Genomic DNA, 18,799 nt, shown 5'->3' on the forward strand with positions numbered 1-18,799 from the left:
ACCAAATTTTGAAACTGGCGTTTGATTTCCTTTATTCCAAGTGCCTATGTATCAAATTTCGTTTAAATTCTTCCATAAATAAAAAAGTTGGCACTGCGCATGCGCAAACCCAAATTTTGAAATTGGCGTTTGATTTCCCTTTATCCCAAGTGCCTATGTATCAAATTTCGTTTAAATTCTTCCATAAATAAAAAAGTTGGCACTGCGCATGCGCAAAACCAAATTTTGAAATTGGCGTTTGATTTTTCTTTATTCCAAGTGCTTCTGTATCCAATTTCGTTTAAATTCTTCCATAAATAAAAAAGTTGGCACTGCGCATGCGCAAAACCAAATTTTGAAATTGGCGTTTGATTTTCCTTTATCCCAAGTGCCTATGTATCAAATTCGTTTAAATTCTTCCATAAATAAAAAAGTTGGCACTGCGCATGCGCAAAACCAAATTTTGAAATTGGCGTTTGATTTTCCTTTATTCGAAGTGCTTATGTATCAAATTTCGTTTAAATTCTTCCATAAATAAAAAAGTTGGCACTGCGCATGCGCAAAACCAAATTTTGAAACTGGCGTTTGATTTTCCTTTATCCAAGTGCCTATGTATCAAATTTCGTTTAAATTCTTCCATAAATAAAAAAGTTGGCACTGCGCATGCGCAAAACCAAATTTTGAAATTGGCGTTTGATTTTCCTTTATCCCAAGTGCCTATGTATCAAATTTCGTTTAAATTCTTCCATAAATAAAAAAGTTGGCACTGCGCATGCGCAAAACCAAATTTTGAAATTGGCGTTTGATTTTCCTTTATCCCAAGTGCCTATGTATCAAATTTCGTTTAAATTCTTCCATAAATAAAAAAGTTGGCACTGCGCATGCGCAAAACCAAATTTTGAAATTGGCGTTTGATTTTCCTTTATTCCAAGTGCCTATGTATCAAATTTCATTCAAATACTTTTATAAGTAAAAAAGTTTGCAATTCGGTTTATAAATGGTCGAGATGCGAAAAGGGCACTGTGAATTTTGAATCGATTCGATCCAACTTTTGGCATTGCGTATTATATGGCTAAATCTATGCCCATATCGAATTTCATGCAATTCAGTTCATAACTAACGGAGATGTAAAAGCGATCGAACATTTCTAAACAAAGTTATCGTTCACACGGACAGATAGATGGACAAACAGACAAAGGAACAGACGGAGAGACCAACCGGCAGGCGACAGATAGCAATGCAAAATTATAAACGATCTCTAGGATCGTTAATAAACGGCAAAAGTGTAAAATTATAGAACATGTAAAAAACGGTTTTTTTGTTTTTTTACAATAACTTTTTTTGTAAGCGGTACAGAAAAAATTCCTTCCTTGGTACAAGACTCGACACCATAACGAACCAAATAGCGAAAAAAGTAGAACAATAGCTCTTAAGATAAAAAACTAGTAGCGTCGCAAAGTTAGCGGACGGACGGACGGACGGACGGACGGACGGACAAAGTGGCCACAATAGCGCATTTTTTTATATTTTTGTGGAAATGCGCTAAAAACAAACATCAATTGTTTTGTTCTACGTGGCCAATGTTTTTTTATATACCTACATAATAGCATTTTATGCACTCCGATGCAGTTGGTAGTCGCCTCACGAATTCCTACTCCCCTTCGCCCTAACTTCCAGTTCTTGACGAGAAACAACTGGTGTAAAATAAACCTTTTTATACGACCCCCACACGCAAAAGTCCAGTGAGGTTATATCTAGAGATGTAGAAACCAATACCTCAATTCTGTAGGCCTAATCAACCTGTCTTCAAAGATTTTCAAAGACATTAATATAAGCATCATGGATAGGAATGGGCAGGCGTACCGTCAAGTTGAAACCAATAGTATATTTTGAAAAATCTTAAATAACTTAATAAATAACCTGGGTTAGCTGGGTATAGGGAAATATGGTATACCAAACAACGTACATTTTCATGTAGATTTCGAAAATGCAATAAAATATAGTGTTCTATTTAAAATAAGAAAGTTTCTATCCACATCCGGTAAAACCGGGAGTGAAACGATCATGATAATATTTTGAAAAACTATGCTGGTGTGCAAATTTTTGAATTTAAATTATTAATAGGAGTCTGAATACTTTTAGGGAACAGTTTGCGTGAAACAGCCTGCATACCAATCGCTACATATCACTGATTTGCATCAATTTAGGCTTAGATTCTACTTACCCTCTAGTTTATATATGAACCTGTGCCGCTAGTTACATACTATTCCTTAAGGGAGAAGACTACCCCTGTTTGCAAATAATTATACAGATCCAAGCTTACAATCGAAATCCCCTTTAAAAAATTAAATAAACATCAATTAACATTTTGAGGTCTAAATGATGATGAATTGAAAGGTTTCAACCCCTAAAAATTATAGTGCAAAATGTAGTGAATAGTAAAATTTAATGTATTTTAACAATCCTTATTAAAATTTGGAATAAAGGAATGGGGCGAGGAAATGAATGAGAAGGAAGAAATACAAGAAAAATAAGTGGAAGTGGAGGGGATGAAAATGAGAGTGATAACTATATACAATAGAGAAGGAACGAAAGACAAAAAATAAAATAGAAAATATGGTAGAGGTAAGGTAGGGGGAAGAGTTAATACTAGGGAAAGATTTTTAATGCCAGAAATCTAGTAGATGATGCTCGTAGATTTAGTTCTGATCCTGAGAGAACACCGTTATACAAACTTCTTGGGTTAGAAAATCTTCAAGAGTCATTAAACCTCCTGTTAGATTTTGGTTTTCTGTCACGTTTATAAAGTCGGTAATGCCATGCAATAATGAAATCAAACAAAAGCGCCTGCATTTGCAATTAGTTAGCTTTGTTTGATCTCAAACTGCCATGGTTCCACTGATTATCTTAAAAGCGTCAGTTTTTAGTTATCCAATTTCTTGGTTTCAAAGCTATATAATGCATGTAATTTAGTTCTCTACAAAAGACTTTATCTCTAAAATAATTAGGGAAGCCAACAACAATCGTTGTTAAAAAAGTGATGGTAAAACTGAGGATCCCCTTCCATATTTTGTTGTATCGGTTGATTTATTGACGAAATTAACTAAAGAATAATTAATTAAGTGTTAAATTGCTAAACAAAATTAAGCTCGCTTGCTTGATTCAAATTCAAAAATAGTTCATTTTAAGGTACCTTTACACTATAATATATCTCACATGATTTTTTATATGATATGTTATATATTTACTACCAACATATTTTTCGTAAGAGTTTTAATGTTTTACTTTACACTTGACAGGTTTTTCATATGACTTTAATACAAGAAGTTACGAAACCATATATAACTTCTCTAAATTAAAATGTTCCAAGTTCCAAGATTGGGCTACTAGTTCAAAAGTTACAGCCCTTTGAATTTTCTTTCGAAATTGGTTTCTAGTCTATAACTTTTGATTGAGAAGTCTGATCGAAAAAGTACGAATTGTTTTGGATTCTACGCACCAAAATTAATAAGAAAAAGTGTTTTCCCGAGAAATTTTGGTGCAGTCGATTTTTGGAAAAAAGGAAGGTTAACACTGCCTTTTTTTTGCCCCGAAAAAAAAATTGTCTCAGATCGACCCGGAAAAAAATTTTTCTTATAGAACGTGGCCTGTAGAATCCATAATTTCAAACAGTTCCAAGATTGGGCTACTAGTTCAAAAGTTACAGTTAGGGAATGCAATCCCGCAGCAAAATCTCAATCCCGGTATTTGCGGAATCGTTAGATGTTAATCCCGCGGGAACCCGGTATTTGCCGGATCCCGAAAAATTTTAAATAAATTGGCAAATAAGCAATTTTGTGCGGTTAACTTCTGTATTAAAATAAATCGCTAATTATCACAATAAGTATTCAACAAAAAAGTACCTTCAGGCTAACTTAGAACTCAAAAAAATCACTTGTAAAGCACAAATAGGTGAACTTCTAAAGTGCCTCAAAGTTTAACAATTATTTTAAAAATAATTTCTCCGTTATGCGTTTCATTAACAAAGCAAACAGAGTCGTCCCCTTGGTCGACATTAAGGATGAGTGTACCCTTATTTGAAAGATTACCCCAAACATTTGAAGGGTTAATTACCAATCAAGACACTATTTGACAATGTGTGTCTGAAAACACCACTACAACCAGACAACCAAATACCAATATACTCGTAAATATTTATTGCTCGATTTATTGTTTATGTAATTTATTCTTTCATTAGTAACTAATATACCTATAATCATTGATTATACACACCTATAATCAATGATATAATCAAAAGTTTACTGGTTTACTCAAGTATTCAGCTTTTTCAGATAAGTACAACAGCAAAATGCGAAAAGTAACCATAAAAGGGCGGGATCACTTGGATATTTAAAATAAACCGATACAACGAAATATCGAAGGATCCTCAGTATTACAATCACTTTTAACGACAATTTATTGTTATTATTAATCTGACAAAATACATTTTATAGTTAACAAAAATGCATCAAATTCATGTCTTGGGCTTTGAGATAATGCTCTTGGTTTTTTTCCCAACGATCTTGGTGCATAAATAACGATTTTGACATGTTCAAAATCCACGTGGTCGCCAAAAATGCATCAAACTCATGTCTTGGGCATTGAGATAATGCGCTTAGTCTTTTTCCCAACGCTCTTGGTGCATAAATAACGATTTTGACATGTTTTGATCAAAATCCACGTGGTCGCCAAAAATGCATCAAATTCATGTCTTGGGCATTGATATAATGCGCTTAGTCTTTTTCCCAACGCTCTTGGTGCATAAATAACGATTTTGACATGTTTTGATCAAAATCCACGTGGTCGCCAAAAATTCATCAAATTCATGTCTTGGGCATTGAGATAATGCGCCTAGTCTTTTTCCCAATGATCTTGGTGCATAAATAACGATTTTGACATGTTTTGATCAAAATCCACGTTTTCGCCAAAAATTCATCAAATTCATGTCTTGGGCATTGAGATAATGCCCCTAGTCTTTTTCCCAATGATCTTGGTGCATAAATAACGATTTTGACATGTTTTGATCAAAATCCACGTGGTCGCCAAAAATGCATCAAATTCATGTCTTGGGCATTGAGATAATGCGCGTAGTCGTTTTCCCAACGATCTTGGTGCATAAATAACGATTTTGACATATTTTGATCAAAATCCATGTGGCCTCAGAAAAATAATTTAACATTTTTGAAGCACACACATGCGGTTATCAAACGTGCACGTTATCAACTCTTTCAGCATCAAGATAATGCGTTTGAAAGCTTTTACAACTCTAAATTCATGTGTAAAGAATAATTTTGGGTACATTTTGCTCTAAAACTTTTGACCGAGACCACAGAGAAGAGTTATATTGAATTGTTACACTTCTAAGAGTCATAGGGAATAATCTAGCGAAAGTCCGAACTCGATACATGACCTAGGGAATGAAATATGTTGATTTTTATTATATTGAGTTCGCAGTTTTTCCTGTTCCCGATTCACTCGAAGTCGTATAACTTTTGTTCCTGTTGAACCAGCTTCCTGAAAATCAATAGCGTCCGTTCTTAATATCCAACGTACCCGTATACCAAATTTCAACACAATCGGCCACTTTTAACGGACGGACGACAATACAAAACTATAAAGGATCTGAGGATCCTTAATAAGTCATGTCATTTGTCATGCAGAAATAGAAACATCCCTATTCCACGATTTACGTATTATTTCCATATTATTTCCTTATGATTTGTCTTATGACAGCCATAATACCAAAAATAGTATAGTGTAAACACAAATCTAAATGCTTATCACTTATCATATGACAAATCACATGAAAAGTATGATAGTGTAAAGGTACCTTTACTAGTTTTGTTTCTTGAATTATAAGTACTATGCGATCAAAAATTAGTTACCTTTGGAATTTTTGTTTACATGGGAAATCGTACTTAACTTGAACTTCCAAAGGCGACTCGACCGCTCCTCATTTTTGGTCACCCATTATAATATCTTACATCACTGAATAAGAGAATAAAACACTCTTTAATCAATTAAAAATCCAATATGTGTTCGTTCTACGGAAATAAAAAACTTCATTCAACTTTCATTTTATATAACTAAACTTTCCAAAAAATGGAAACTTTAGTCAACATACAAAACTGCAAAACTTCGCCACTTTAACCTGATCGACAGCTTTGTTCTTAAATATACATACATACAAGCTGCACCAACCAAATTTGAGCCATTTTTTTTTAAATTTTCAAAAACTCATTTTAGATTCATTAGTTTCATGTTTAAAAGTCCCCAGGTAACCAATTTCGTTTTTCGCACCCTATTTAAGGATAATAATCTTGGGGTAGGAATTTCGGAAATATTTTAACATGATCAGAACGGACATAGGTACTCAAAAACTTTAAATAAAAAAGCGCAGGTTCTTATGATTCATGAGAAAAAATGAAAGCAGAAGAAACCTAAATTTTGGGACAAACGACACATTGGATATTGATTTCTGGAATCGTGACAACAAAAAGTTTAATTAATAAGCAAAAGTCCCACAAAAGTGATCGGTGCGCGTGATGTTAATTTTCGCAATTTTGGGGGCTGTTGTGAGTAAACTTTTTGAAAGATCTAAAATTACTTCGACCCCTGAAAATTCCAATTAGTTAAATGTGCACTGTATTTCCATCAAATTTGTGGGCGCCTGCACAGAAGTGTGTGCGCGTTTCTGATTTTTTTAGGGTCATTGTACAAGTTCTGCAGAAAAGATAAACTCGCATCCTCTGCAGCTTTTTGTAAACGAAATTGTGACCATTACTCCCCCATACTAAGAAAACTATTAAAATGGAACCAGCAACTGATGTTACGTAACAGAAGATGTATATTAAAATTGGCCGATGGTGTGTTTTAATAGCGTCATGTTATCATCACTCACCGAAGGCATCGCCATAGTGTTTTCGATATCTTTTGGTGTACATGACGCAGGCGGTCGTGTCTGGTCCACATTCCACGCTGGCCCGCCGTCATTAAGATAGCGCGGCGCCACCGAAATCCCCGTCCTCGTGGCCAACGACGATGCCGCGCCCTCATTAACACACAACCGTGTCGATATTGGCAACCCGGATTTTGACGATTTTTCCCAAGCAAACAAAATTTAAATTACCCACCTGATTATCTTGGTCGCCGACCGCAAAGTATCCGGTAACGTAAATAACCTCGTGCAGCAGTTGCTGGTGCGCCTCCAACAGTAATTTCGTGTTATCCTTACTTCCGTTGGACGGTTTCGGTAGCGTCGGCGAGGTGCAGGACCAAATAAGGTGACTAGCGATGTGCCGAAATTGTAAGGAAATTCCCTCGGCGCCGAGAACTCCCTGAAAGCATATCATTGTACGGATGTCAACCGATTCGAATATGTGAGAAAAAGTTTTCGCCCTGCCCTATACTACACTTTTCAATTCTTTATTCTCGAGGGATGATAATTCGGAGTGTGTTCGATGCTTCTAGTATTGCTACACGTGCACGCGACTTTCCCTTCGGGAATATAAGAACGAAAAGCTTAAAGATTGCGCACTTTAACTTTATTTTCTATCTTCAGAAAATTTTTCATGTATTACCTAAGTAAAACGACTGTATTTTTACCACTTATTCTTTAATCCCATGTACAGATTGGAAGCGTCTTATTTTAGGGGATGGTCGAAATTCAAATTGATTCTCATATATTATAGATTTCGATAGCGAAATTTAATTGTAACATGATTAAAATCATTTATTGTAAAGTCTAACGACGCCTTCGTGACAAAAAACGAATGCCGTTCATTAAATTAGTCGCACAGTGTACATTTATCGCTTGTAATTAACCGCCAAATCTGTTGAATTCCATCCATTTTCAGGTATAATACCTAATAAAGGCTTGATCATAAAGTGCACATACCAGTCTTAAATAAGGGGGCGATATACTTTATAAATTAATATATATATTATAATAATAATTATAATAAACTGTTGTTAAATTAAAATTAGTTAATTTTAATAGATACAGGGTGGATGGAAGATTGCGGGTTTATTAACGCACATACTTAAAATTCATTGTGGGGGAATGTTGAAGGACCCTTCAGGCTACAACCTAAAAATGTTTTCAACGAAATTACAATTGTTATACAGGGTGGTGTATTTCAAAGTTGAATTTTTTTTAATGGAACCCTCTGTATTACATAGGTATTTGGATTCCTTGGTCAATTTTAGTGTGACTTTATGTATTACACATGATATCTAAAATGAGTCGTTTAGCCGCAATTCGTCGTTTTTTCAAAAAGTAGATGTCCAGTAAAATTGATTATCGCAGTTATCATAAAACTTAGAAGGCCGTAACTTTGCAGTGGCACTAATCATGAAATCTAGTAACATACGCTGAACAGCTAAAGTTGAACTTTATTTTGTTTTAAAAGAAATCACTCCGTCAATTTTCAAAATTTCAATCAAAGGTAACTTGATTTTTTTGAATGGAACTACCAAGTTTTTTTATCGCATCAAATGTAGGATTTTATTACCTTTGTAACAATATAAGCATGCCGATATTTATCTTTTACATATTTTTTGTAATTCAACAATTTCTAATAATTCACAGTGTTTTTCGATTTCCAAAGCCTCTCAGTGATTGATAGGCCGTTAAAAATTATAAACAATTGAATTTATAAAAAAATTTGTAACAGTTTAGTTTATTTATATTCAAATTTCAAAATTACCGCTTGCTACGTTAAGCAGGATATAGGTGAGATGGCGTCACTTGTACGCGTGCTTCTTTCCTCGCGCAGAATCGCGTAATTTTTTCACTTCATTTCCGTTTTAAAGCCAACGAGGTTGTACTTGTAGAGCGTGGCATTGTGAATTCTTCTTAAACCAGTGGGTAATATTTGCCATCATTCACGTAAAATCTCTGGCAATTTTACCTGTTTTATTGGCGTTGTCGAGTAGAGTAACTCAGAAGCCGTTTTCTCCATTGTGAGGCTATTATCTGGTTGAAGTTCATCGCCCTACCTACATATTCACAACCTCTTGGATAATTTCCATATTTCATTGATTTAAGTATTTTTCATTACCCTCCTGACGATTTCAGGGGGTCCATGTAGTAGATGAATTCTTGTACCGGTCAATCCATGTAGTAGATGGATTCTTATACCGATCAATTCATGTAGTAGATCAATCCTTGTACAGACGAATCCTTGTATGTAAATGAATTTGCCTCTTGCGAATATTCCGGAGTACGAACACCTGTTGATTGCCGGCAGCTATCCGGCGTACCACCGAGTAGATAAGCGCTAACACCTAAACGATACCGGGAGCGACCAGCTGATTGTGGAATTTTCGGAAGATACGATCTTTTACACAACCTTTTTTTTATTTGCTTCAATACCGTTAATCTAGTGTAACCTTCCGACGATTTATGATTGGAGCTTTGTATTTTGTTCGCATCAAGTGTTTGAGGTCGTGGCTCTCTTCAAGAGCAACGCACCTGTATTTAACGTATGGGTAAACGAGCCGGCTACGAGTAAGCTATTTTTGGCCCTTCCGGCTCATATAATCGTTCCGAGCGTTGTAGCTTGGGGTTTGTTTTTGTGTTACAGAACTGGAACTTCGAAGGAGAGCTCTTTTTCGGAGAAGACAGCGTATGTGTTATTCAAGGTAAGATTTTTAATTTACTTGTACCCAGTGTTGCCTATATGAGTTGTTATTCGGGTTAACTTAATTCAATCTTTGAATCCATTGAAATCTTAACTACATTTTTGCTCGATCATTGTTGTAGGGGTCTGGTAACGTAATTATTAGGGAAGTGTTCAGGAATTTATTTGGGGATTATTTTTGTCATTTAAAGTATTTGTTATTGTCGTATTGAAGATACATTTTATTTGCCGATCCTGCACCGTTTTGTCAGGATTAATAAAATCAGAATTGCTCGTAGTGAATTTATTATTTGGCTCTCTTGTGTTTTCCCAATTTCTATACAGGAGAGGTCAGAATTTGTGCAAAATTGGGTGGCGCTCAACTAATCATTTCTAGTGACTACCAAAGATCAAAAACTTATGTTATATGCCCAAACGAACAAACCGCTGTGGAAGATTCTCATCTCGAGCCCTTCTTTTAATTAAGAATCTGAGCTAGCTGGCCGTTTATGCGGCGGGGTTTGAGTTTTACAGCGCCGAACTAACCTCACGTTATAAATTATTCCAAATAAAATAAAACAAAAACTTAAGAAGATCAAAATAAAAAGTGTAAATAAAAATAAGAGAAAAATAATTATTTCAATAAATGTTCAAGACAAGACAAAATGAGGTAGGACACCATCGTGCTGAAACCACATTCCGTCTACTACGTGCACCAGAAAATTTTGAAGACGAGCAAAAAAAAGAGTACTTAAAAATTTTAAGTAAAGAGCACCGTTTAAAATGTTATTCAAATTCCATTTTTCTAACACAACAATCAACAACAGAATTGTAAATGCTAATAAACTAAACTGACAGATGTTGTTTCATTTTATTTTGTGTTAATATTTTCTAATATGGCTTTCATGGCTTACTATTCAAATTGATTTATTTATACGTTCAGGCATTGGTTTAAATGCAAACTCATTATTTTATCTTTTAAAATGGGCTACGACAAACAAGAGTTTTTGTTTTGTTTTGTTGTGGGTAAATGTTTTATCATTTGAATTGTTCTTAATTTTTAACGGCCTACTGATTACTGAGAGGCTTTAAAAATCGCAAAAAACACTGAATTATTAGAAACTGCTGAATTACAAAAAATAGGTACCGACATGCCTATATCGTTAGAAAGGTAATCAAATTTTACATTTCATGCAATAAAAAAAACTTCGTATTTCCATTAAAAAAAATCAAGTTACCTCTGATTGAAATTTTGAAAATTGACGGAGTGATTTCTTTTAACACAAAAAAAGTTTAGCTGTTCAGCGTATGTTAGTACATTTCATGATTAGTGCCACTGCAAAGTCACGGCCTTCTAAAGTTTTATGATAACTGCGATATTCAATTTTTATTGGAATTCTACTTTTTAAAAAAACGAAGAATTGCGGCTAAACTACTCATTTTAGATATCATGTGTATACATAAAGTTACACTAAAATTGACCAAGGAATCGAAATATGTAATAATATATAGGGGGTTCCATTAAAAAAAATGCAACTTTGATATAAATATCACCCTCTATAACAATTGCAATTTCGGTGAAAATATTTTTAGATTGTAGCCTGAAGGGTCCATCAACATTCCCTCACAATGAACTTTTAATATGCGCGTTAATAAACCTACAATCGTCCACCCACACACTTATGGCCCACCCTGTATACAATGAATAGGTAACGTTACGTGAAATAATTAAACGCTCTCTTTAATTAAAGGTAATAAATCCAGAATTGAATTACTGGTAGCACAGATTTAGAGTGTTTAAATCTGTGCTGGTAGTTTAAGTCCATGTCCATGAAACGTTCTACAACCACAAGAAAGAAATATGGCGGTTTTGCACCGTTGAAATAAAATTCTCGGAATAGCGGACTTCTTCCTAAATGTATTCTTATGCAGAAATGCGCACCTGGAGAAAATAAGATACTAAAAAAATGAATTTGGTGCGGCCAATTTCTTGTATCCAAAAATATGAACTTCCAGAAACTATGGGGGAATTATGTGCATTAAGGGCCATACAGACGGACGTTTTTGTACGCGTTTATGTGCATTCAAAAACCCACGTGATTCCGCATCCACAAAAACGTCGCGTTATTCCTTTGTAAAACCGTTTAGTTAAGATGTAACTTATGCCTGTAGTACAGACAGGTTACCTTAGTTCTTTAGTTCGCCGCTAGAGGCCATTCGACTGTTATAGGTTTCATTTACAATAGTTTTTTATTTTCGCCGCCCGAGGCCGTGCAGATGTTTTCCATGGTACTTCTAATTCTATCCCTTCTTTAATTTGATCTTGCGTCCAGTTGCAATTCTTTCGCGTATGTATAGACGGTTTTGCCTTCACAGTGGTTGCGTGCAGATTTTTCTCGATACGCTATTACTTTTTACTTGACTTAGTGTCTATCTGAATAAGGACTCATTGTTTCACCAAGTATTCTCTCTATTTCTGATGTGCTGTGGCTGTGCTTCATTGAACACGCTTTGCGAATGTGTGCTTGCAAGTACAGTAGAATCTTGATAATCCGACACATATGGAACCACGCAACCGCTGGATTATCAAATAATCCGGATTATCGAGAGTGATAGAGAAAAAACGCCAATTTTACTATGAATATATGTGCATACAATGAAAATACTTACAAAGAAATACAAAATATACACAAATACGTAATTTTACACATTAGGAAAAATAATCATTAATTTTTTGTTTCTTGGCTAGATATGCATTTTATCAAAAATGACATCTTGTAGTCGTCCCAAAGACGCCGGATTAACGAAGGCCGGATTATCAAGATTGCACTGTAATTAGTGTGAGGTATGTACGGGTTATGATTTTTTCAGACCTTTATCTTCCCTCAACGTTTTCTCCTAAGATCTCATCGTTTCTCTTTTGGATTACTTTTCCGACATTATCTACCTGGATATTACCTGCACAAAACCTAAATGACATCGCATTTTTACCTGGACCCGCCATCTTAGCGAGATTGACATTAGCGACGTTACTAGTACCTACTTCGAAAATTTATACCTGGAGATTTCAATATAGTTCCTGTTTAACTGCAAGTTAACGGAACCTTTTGGTGATTATTACTCTTGTAAATCGCTCCGACATACCTGATTTTACGTACATCACCTTTTCTCGTTACCGAAGATTGCACCTTACCACTATCAAGGCCCGATTTGATCCACAGTACCTACGATTACAAGACTCTTCACAGAGCCTCGTGTGCAGGCTGGAGTGAGTAATGTCTGCCGAGCTGGGAGCGTTTCTAGATATCGAGAATGAGTTTAGAAACATCACGTTCGTTGCGATTAGTGAGGCTGCTGAAGGCTTTGGTATTGATGGGTCAATTTATAACCGTTAATTATTATTTATCACTCACTAGATCACTCACTTGTACTCTAATTTATAACATGTAGATCTATAACACAGGAGAGCGAATGTCAGTACATATATATAACTTTGGCGTCGATGTTGGAACTGAAATGAAACACGATTCAATTTGCTTATATATCAAACAAAAACATTCTCGAAACATATATATCCCGGAAATAATGCGTGACTAATCCTTGACACACTTGACGGCAACCTGATGGCAACCCGATGTCGCATTCTGGAATATTCGCTACAATATCATAACTTACGTATTCATTGGTAGCTATCCATCTTATACGTATTCTACGTGTATGTAGTAAAATAATTTTTCCAAATGTGCACGACCGAGGCGGCGAGGCATTAGGTACATACTTCAACAAATTCTGAAAATAATGAGTCTCTTTCGTTTGCTTTATAAAAGGCTGCTTATTTACTGAAATATAGGATATTTTCCAAAAGATTTCCAAAACATCCAAATAATTTCGTTAAGTTTATAGGACATATAGCCACTTATCATGTATAGTAATCCAAATTCGGTTACAAAACTCACATTTAATCAAAAATTACATTTGAACTACCTAAGATTCAAGTAAATCTTATCCAACGTGAGGTTTTTCCGGAGAACTTAAACTTTTATTTAACAAATAAGTGGAGGTAATAAACGATGGTTTGTGAGAGCTTACAGAAACTAACACCGTTTAGTTGAAAATTGCGTTTGAAATGTAGAGGAATATGAAGCAAGAAAATTTTGGAACAAAAACAATGAAAAACTAACTTCATTTTTGTCAAAACTATCGAAAAGTAACTAAATTAACAAACACATTTATTTAATATACCATTTTTTGATTTCTCTCGAAATTTTTAGTGATTGACAATTATCGAAAAAGTGTATAATTTGACGTGAATCGTGCAGTTGATAATTATTATTGTGGCGGGAGCGAAGATTTCTAATTAACTTAATATTAATTGAGTAAAATCGCGTAAACATTGGAAAATACAGGCACTGGGGTAGTATCAATTTAAGTTAGCTTCCCTTGTTTACAGAAAAGACCTCTATCTATATTTACATCGACCGCTACGTTTTAATTGAATCATTTTGCTTCCAGTTCGAAATTGGCTTTGTACTCAAACTTCAGTTAATTTGGGCACGATCTCTAGGGCGTTTCTTGTGTACATTGACTGATATGTTTGTTTATCATTGTAGTATGTGTGCTTTACTCGTACACCGCAATTTACCACCCATCAACGAGCACGAAGTAATTAGCGTAAATTTAAACATAAGGTCTTCGGGTAGTGGCTCACCTGAAATTTTTTAAAATCCAATTCGGCGACCCTCCTTAGCAGCTTGAAAGTTGCGGTCGCCAGATTAAGACAAAGGGCCGGTATTATTGGGGGCGGTTGGCCTTCCGTGCGGGGCGCTGACTCCGGTGGTAACAGTGTGCCGTAAAGCATAGAAACCGCCCCCATTAGCTCGGTTCCGTACAGAGTGGTAATCTGAAAGCATAAAGATCGAGCTTTTATTACAAGAATAATTCCGCTCACCAGGTGCGTGGAGTCTCCTTCTTCCGAGCAATGGTCTGCAAGAGCGGCGAGGAACTCGAGAGCAGACAGAAGAAAGGCGCACGCCAAGGGGTTGTCGTGCACCGGACCTCGGACCGAAACGCAGCATTTGGCTAATTGGTCCACGACGCCAACGCACACAATAAAGCTGAAACAAAGCGAGATCATGAAACATCTGAAGTGCCCTAATCTGATAAACTTAAACTTATGTTGGTGCTCTCCATGCGTCTGTGTGTGGTGATGGGACCGCTCGCACATGCCGAGATAATCACATCAGATGTGTCATGTGCACAGCTGATTATCGCACCCCCTCGACAAGCCCACCCTTTAAAAACGAGTCGAGTGCCTCTATATCGCTACAAGCACTTAAGAAAAATAACCTTATTTCGACCTCCCGGTGAAAATGAGCGTTTTCTGAATATCTCTTCCAGAATTAGGTAGATAAGAATTGATTTTTCTCGCCATAAACACTGCAGGCAATCTACTAATGGTTGCCAACTGTGATCCTTAGTATACGAATTCGATTAAGCGACGACCAGGACCGAGATACACCCATTCATCACAATTACGTGGACGGCGACGCCGCCGGTTCCCATCATACGCGACCATTCAGTAGCACAAAGCGTCGTCCTTTTGCGACACCATGTGTGAGTTATAAAAATTTATTGCGCAGTGTAAACGGTATCAAGTGTTGGCAACATTCGGAATTTTTCTAATTTCGTTATACGCGCCGCACTACTTCTAAATCATAAAAATGGAACAGTCAGTTCGCATTTGAGCAACAATCGTAAATTATTTGCACCAGACTGGCACTCGGTTTAATATAGAGCTTTAAATCAAATTCGAAATTCACAACAAAAAATGCAACAATCCAACACCAAATCCGAAACAAAACACTCCCTGCATTTTGTACTGGAGATGGAGTCAATTCTAACTAGGCTAAGATTTCAAAATTCACGGTGTAACCTATAACGATGAGAGGGAGAAACATTTGAGCGCGATCGAGGTCAAGCAATGTATTTGGCACCCCCTGTGTGATGTTTCACGACAATCTATAGAGTTGAAAATATTACCTCCACGTCGGTACGCCACTGTTTGTTGATATTTACTTACCGACTCCTAATTCATATAAAATTTACCACTTTCGGTTTGTTTATATAAGGCTCTGTTATATATTATGTGGTGATATTGGTATAGGTACCCAAAACTTAATTTGCGTAAATGTATGACAAGAAAATTTGGGAACGCTCAGATAACGCTCCAATTTTAAATATCCCACCAAAATTAAAATCGATACGTTACCTGAATTATACCTTTAAATCAACGAATACTGTCAAATGCATCTTCTACCTTATTTATAATGTAAACGTTTTTTAAATTCAGTATCCTTACGCCATCTAGGTATCTTCTTTATAATCCACTAGTTTAGGTGTAAATTAATTTCTGTAGTAGATTTGTTATTAACTTAGTATAGATTTCTTATTACCTATAGTTCTTTGTGTTGCCGTTAGAGAGTATCCTAGAAGTTTCTTTTGCCTAGTTCTTTGTCTGGTTGCCACAATGCACGCTTTGTACCTTTCTGCACTAAATTCTATCCCTCCTTCTTTAAGTTTTATCTTACCCGTGCAGTTGTATTCTTCCTCCTCAGTGAAGTTTCTACTTTCGCCTTACGAGCTTTTGATTTCGCTTTACCATATTATCTTTGGAGTGGTTTCTCTTTCTCTTTGATGTGTGTGGCGGCTCCATTGAATCGTTTTTAAGGATCTGTGGTTTCGGCGCGTCATGCGATAGATAGAGTTTCTACATCACCGGCTTGGGAACTCTACCTACATTAACCATATGAATCCACTTCATTCTACCAACATTGACCTACCTCGAAGTTTATACCTGAAGATATTTGTTCCGGAATTGTAACCGCCATCTTGAATTTGTTTAATGGTAATATGGTCATGTGATACATCATTAGAAAGCTCATTTTTTTACTACCTCACTCATGCATGGTGCTAAATTTCTGTTAATTTAAAGGTATCTAAATTTTAAGTGCAATACATTAGCCAGCCAAGCATATGGCAAGGTTTTCCTAATTTGTCTGCATTATTTTCTAATTTAACACCATACATATAAGATGCCGTCACCCATCTCACCTTTCTACTTCTCCAAGTGTCACTTCCAGTTATCCCGTTGCTCCTATTACCACTTCCAGTTATTCCCGCAAATGTAAACAGCCATTGAGGATAAATGCGAGCGTCCAGTTCGTAAGAGACACTTTTACTTTTCTACTTGACCTTCCTCCAGCTCCAGTAGTCCCGAACAACCTGGCCTGCACTCTGTAATTTCTCTAGACTTCACGAAGACCACCTTCGCCAGAAAGTCAGGCTGGTGCTGCGCACCTAGTGCCTAAATTTCTATCCTGAATCCTCCTAACCATCCTGAAACTACTGGTCGACACTTTGTGCCAGGTTTGTATCAGGAATTCCTGTTTCTATAATCCGTCCCAACCCCAGTTCTGGAGATACCTGGCTGGTACCAGTACCCTCCACTCAGGCGCAAACCAAATTAGTTTAGCTCGGACGCAAACCTCCGATACTTTATTTCGAGCACAAACCTCGACCCCCTTGACGTTAGCACAGGCGCAAACCTCGCTAGCGCAGTTCAGAACCACTCAATCCTATACTGCATCCATTATAAGAAGGTAGTAGATGGCGCTGTGTTTAAAGATAAACACACACAGGAAAAATATAAAACGGCACCAAATTATTGTAAAGTAGAAATATTCGGCACTGCGAATAGAAATAAACCTTTGACAATAACAGCTAATGACACTTCAGCAGTTTAGTTGGCAACATAAACTACCACCTTACAAAATTCACCAGTCGTTTTATGTTTCATTGTAATACTGACTCATGTTTTAACCAATCACAGTGAAGGTCAAAGCTTCCCTATGCTTTCTACCGCTACCTTCTTAAAATGAATACAGTATAGTGACTTTTCTAGGGGGATTTTAGTGTGATTTAGAATCACCCGTACACTCATCAGGAAACGGTTCAATCACATACAAAACTCGGACACAAACCAGAGCTAGTTTAAAAGGAAGCAGTTTAGTTCAGAAACACACCCCTAGCAATGATTCTAACCTCTTACAAATCTAGTGACCGTAGTTGCCGTGACCCCGAAATCGATAATCAATCAATAACTCAGAAAGAACATGAGGTGAATAACCTTTAGTGATGAGTAACCGAAATCGATAATCAATCAACACGAATAATTCCCACTATATGAGAATAGCAGAGTTTCAAACCTAGTTACTTTTTTAGTGACTTGACACTAGCAGAGTTTCAAACCTAGTTACCTTCGCACATCTAGTGATTTTTTGAGTTTGAATCGGTCCTATATCAATAGCAACCCCTCTAGTGACGCAGAGTTTCAAACCTAGTAGTTACTTTTCTAGTGACTGTTAGTAGAGTTTTAAACCTCTAGTGACTTTGAGCAGAGTTTCAAACCTAGTTACTTTTCTAGTGACTTTTTTTCACATCTAGTAACTTTTTGATTTAGAATCGGCCCCTATATCACTAGCAGAGTTTCAAACCTTTCTAGTGACGCAGAGTTTCAAACCTAATTACTTTTCTAGTGACTGTTAGCACAGTTTCAAACCTCTCGTGACCTTTTAGTGACTTTGAGTAGAGTTTCAAACCTAGTTACTTTTCTAGTGACTTTTTTCCACATCTAGTGACTTTTGAGTTAGAATCGGCCTTATATCTGGGGGAATCCATATTCCTGTAACCCCTATCAAAACCTCGTAAATTTTAGCACAGTGGTGCGCACCTAGTGCCTGAAGTTAAACTACCTATACAACCACTAGCATTTAATTATTACCGCCCCTTAGATTCCAGCCCGCCTGTCTTTAATTAAAATCTACTGTTCAATAAAAGGTCACTTAGCTCATGTATGACCATTACGTTCACTAGCCATCTAATTAACACCGTATACAATACAGGGTGAGTTTTTTTTTTCATTTTAAGTATTGGGATCTCGGAAACCATAAGACATACGGATTCGGTTAAATGAGGAAAGAGTTGTCGTTTTAAGACCTTAGTTAAGATATGCTTTTGTTTTTTGAAAAAAAATCCACAGTTCACTAGATATGAACGAAAAACAGATTTAGTGTAGTGTTGTAGAATCATTATTATTAGAA

The 18,799-nt window shown here is 36.2% G+C and overlaps 1 protein-coding gene across 1 annotated transcript in view; it reads right to left on the reverse strand.

Moving 5' to 3' along the window:
* Positions 1 to 14,618: 14,618 nt before the first annotated feature.
* The window catches only part of LOC116160631 (S phase cyclin A-associated protein in the endoplasmic reticulum), a 62,448-nt gene continuing 58,267 nt past the window's right edge, over positions 14,619 to 18,799 (reverse strand). Inside the window, exon 12 of the mRNA XM_031473882.1 lies at positions 14,619 to 14,755. The gene's annotated coding sequence lies outside the window, so the exon portion shown is untranslated. The remainder of the gene's footprint in view (positions 14,756 to 18,799) is intronic.

The sequence above is a fragment of the Photinus pyralis genome, unplaced genomic scaffold (genome assembly GCF_008802855.1).
Source record: "Photinus pyralis isolate 1611_PpyrPB1 unplaced genomic scaffold, Ppyr1.3 Ppyr1.4_LG1, whole genome shotgun sequence".
In the NCBI taxonomy this organism is placed as follows: Eukaryota; Metazoa; Arthropoda; class Insecta; order Coleoptera; family Lampyridae; genus Photinus; species Photinus pyralis.